General features: G+C 39.3%; 1 long non-coding RNA gene across 1 annotated transcript; it reads right to left on the reverse strand.

Annotated features, from left to right (window-relative positions):
• Positions 1–397: 397 nt before the first annotated feature.
• Positions 398–2,678, reverse strand: LOC125378631. The gene is made up of 2 exons (XR_007220421.1): positions 1,173–2,678; positions 398–833 (listed from the first exon to the last, which is right to left on the reverse strand). It is a non-coding gene; the product is annotated as an uncharacterized LOC125378631 (long non-coding RNA).
• Positions 2,679–4,271: the final 1,593 nt, after the last annotated feature.

Genomic DNA, 4,271 nt, shown 5'->3' on the forward strand with positions numbered 1-4,271 from the left:
TTTAGTTAAATGATAAATAGAGGATTCATCACTCGTTTTTTTAAATATGGGAAATATCAACCTCGTCCTGTTAATCGGTATTTGCCTGGCCAAAGGCTCGGCAAATACCGATTAACTAAGACTAGGTTGATATTTCCCATATTAAAAAACGCTCGTGATGAATGCTCTATTTATTACCCATATGGGCTCAAATATGCAGTGTGCAATTAGTGATTCTCGAAGCTGATTGGTCAGTTAAACAAATGTCAATTTTCATTGGTCGACGGGACTATTTTTCTCTCATTGAGTTCATTCACAAATCCAGGGCATTCATTCACATGTTTCACGTGCTACAATCTCACTTAATCGAGATTTATAAGACTAGAACATAGAGTCATATAAACCACATTATTTCACATTTTAATGAATAAAGCATTTATTTCGCACGAGTTTTAGTTTACAATAAGCGTAATTACAAAAAAGAAAAATACGTCTGCGTTGTTTGTAAACAAACATGGCTGACCATTTGACACCTGTCAAAGTAAATGACCCCGTTAAAGTGGACGGAGATCTGACAGGAAGAGTTATTCGCATAATTCAACCTCTGAACACATTTAATGTATTTGTTGTCAAAACTGCATATGGCCAGATAGAAGTTCCAAGATTCAGATTGCGAGTTTTGCCAGAGACTATTTCTAGTGCGCAAAACACAACACCACCAAGTCCGGGGTTGCCAGCGTCTGTGCTAGAGGACTTGCTGTTTGACGACTTTTTCGACCCCCCGAATCCAAACACCGGACTGAATGCAGACAGGTTTGCCTTTGTGAACGATGATGACATGGAACAGTTCTTAACTGCCAATGAAAACGAAAACACTATGAAAAAGACTAAACTTGATATGAATTTTGTGCACAAATATATACAGGAAAGTTTAAATGACACAAGAAAGGTGGAAGAAATTAGCCCCAGTGAACTTTACATTATTATTTGTAAATTTTTCATTTCGGCACGCAAATCAGATGGTTCGGAATACGAACCGTCTACTCTGAAGGGAATCAAGGCTAGCATTGAGCGTTACCTCAAGCAACACGATTACAAACATCTGCTGGCCGAATCTATGCACTTAGCTAAACTGAGGGAGGTTTTGAAATCAAAACAAAAATCATTAAAAAAGCAAGTAAAAGGAAACTTACCCCAGCGAGCTGATCCTGTGTCCGACATGGAACTGAATAAACTCCGTGAATCCGGACAGCTTGGCACTAAGTCTCCAGATGCTGTGTTAAAAACATTGTGGTGGAACAATACAGTCTTCTTTGGACTGCGGTCGGCCACGCCCCACAGAAGCATGCAGTGGGGCGACGTCACACTCAAGACTGATTCCGATAATAAGGAATATTTAGAGTAATTGGAACGCCAGTCAAAAACATGACAGGGTGATCAATCCCGTGACTTGGCACCCAAAGCGTGGGCTCAACCTGGGGATGAATGTTGTCCGGTGGCAGTATACAAGTTGTATCGGGATGTTCGCCCGCGAGACTTTAGCAATGATGCGAGTCCATTTTATCTTGCACCAAACACACAGTTCGGCGTAAAATCCGAAAACACCTGGTTAAAACGCCAACCTGTTGGTAGAAACAAGTTAGGCTCTCTCATGAAGACCATGGCATCCAGGGCTGGACCGTCGTCAGACAAAAGGTTGAGGAACCACAGCGCTAGAAAACGAATGATCCAAACTTTATCCGACAATGGTGTCCCAGCGCATCAAATTATGCAAGTTTCTGGCCACAAGAACGTCCAGTCCATCAACAGTTATTCGACAATAATGAATCACAACATCAAGATATCAACAAAATCCTGTCATCTTCTATATCCACTCCACAAGCGTGTTTGTCAAATCCACCCAGAATCCCAGATGCACTAGTTCCCCATCAATCTGCACAGTGTCATGTTTCCCATCAGTCACACTTGTCACAAATCACACATGACGTCCATTCCCTGCACACGGTGCACACCCTGTTCTCGGGGCCCATATATGGAGGGGTTTTTAATTTCACCATTTCTTCCAACGACTCGGGTCACTCCACTGTCGACAGTCATCTACCGGCCCCGAAGAGAAGAATACTCATTGATTCTGACTCTGAGTAGTCTACAGAATTTCTTGTCCGGAATAAACTTGCAACTTGGTTTCAGCTGTCTCAAATCTGGGTCAAGTCGGGTCATTCTTTCCGACACTGACAGCAATCGTATTTTTCAAAGTTTACCTACTTTTCGTAACTTTTCTCAATCAAACATGACTTCTGTACATTCCTTCTATGTTGTTGATACAGTTTTTGGCATTTTTATCGAATAACACATGAAAAAATTGACAGGTTTTCCGTGTTTCCTCTTCTCAATGTGAAGTGCATGTATCTGCCGATGCACGACGGGGGCTGTCTGTCAGTGACGAGATCTTGTCGAAAAAAGCTTTGATTAAAAACCCTGATGAACTTTTTTGGAAACCTGTCTTCTTTATCAATGCTAGATAGTGTACGCTGTGTAAATCGGACAGAAATATAACTGCAATAATGTGATCTTTACAATTTTTTAACAGAACTATATTTTTCACGCGTAACAACACGTTAATTGAGTAATGCGGTTGGAATGAGTGGACAGTGTTTTTTCACACGCGGATTGATATAAAACAGCTGATTCTTGATCGGCGACAGTTAGTTGATTGTTTTTTTCTTGAAACATGTCTTTAATATGAATATGGGTATTAAAGAATAACCCACTCGGTACGAGTGATTACGGAAAATATGTCACTCTTGAAATTAATGTTTTAAGTTCCTCGCTAAAACTCGGAACTTAAAACATTAATTTCACTCGTGACATATTTTCCGTAATCACTCAAAGCTCGGAACTTAAAACATTAATTTCACGAGTGACATATTTTCCGTAATCACTCGTACCTGGTGGGTTTTTCTATTTTTATGCGATTAATGATGAGTGCCAGGCAGTGAAACAACAAGTACCATCTGTTAAGTCTTTTGGTGTGACGCGGTCGGGCACTGAATCATCGGCCTACAGCTCTCTGAGCAGATGCCCAATCTACTAGACCACAGAGGTTATTATTATTATCGGAAGTATACACACAGTTCTCGGTGCATTATTTTATGAGATATGCAGTTCAATATCATATTATACATGGCTATTTCGATTTGAAAAAAACATGTTTGTTGGTCTGGTTGCACTCAATAATCCAGATGACCACTTAAATAATCAAATATGGACCAGACAATTCAGTGATTGATATCTTGAGTGAAAAGTCTACCCGTTCTATGATGTATGTGTAGTCACGATACTGGGGCTGTGTTAAAACCTATGACCCTGTTGGTCTTAATTGTATGAAATGCTATGGGCCTGTGGGAGAACTAATTGTATTAAAACCTATATGGTCCTATAGGACCTAATTGTATTAAATGCTATGGGCCTATAGGACCTAATTGTATTAAATGATATAGGTCTATAGGACCTAATTGTATTAAATTCTATAGGCCTATAGGACCTAATTGTATTAAATTCTATGGGCCTATAGGACCTAATTGTATTAAATTCTATGGGCCTATAGGACCTAATTGTATTAAATTCTATGGGCCTATAGGACCTAATTGTATTAAATTCTATGGGCCTATAGGACCTAATTGTATGAAATGCTATGGGCCTGTAGGACCTAATTGTATTAAATTCTATGGGCCTGTAGGAGACCTAATTGTATTAAATGCTATGGTCCTATAGGACCTAATTGTATTAAATTCTATGGGCCTTTAGGACCTAATTGTATTAAATGCTATGGGCCTGTAGGAGACCTAATTGTATTAAATCATATGGGCCTATAGGACCTATTTGTATTAAATTCTATGGGCCTTTAGGACCTAATTGTATTAAATGCTATGGGCCTGTAGGAGACCTAATTGTATCAAATGCTATGGTCCTATAGGACCTAATTGTATTAAATTCTATGGGCCTGTAGGAGACCTAATTGTATTAAAACCTATGGGCCTATAGCACCTAATTGTATTAAATGCTATGGGCCTATAGGACCTAATTGTATTAAAACCTATGGGTCTGTAGGAGACCTAATTGTATTAAATCATATGGGCCTATAGGACCTAATTGTAATAAATTATATGGGCCTGTAGGAGACCTAATTGTATAAAAACCTATGGGCCTGTAGGAGACCTAATTGTATTAGATCCTATGGGCCTGTAGGAGACCTAATTGTATTAAAACCTATAGGCCTGTAGGAGACCTAA

The sequence above is a fragment of the Haliotis rufescens genome, unplaced genomic scaffold (genome assembly GCF_023055435.1).
Source record: "Haliotis rufescens isolate VD_foot unplaced genomic scaffold, xgHalRufe1.0.p SCAF_13, whole genome shotgun sequence".
Taxonomy (NCBI): Eukaryota; Metazoa; Mollusca; class Gastropoda; order Lepetellida; family Haliotidae; genus Haliotis; species Haliotis rufescens.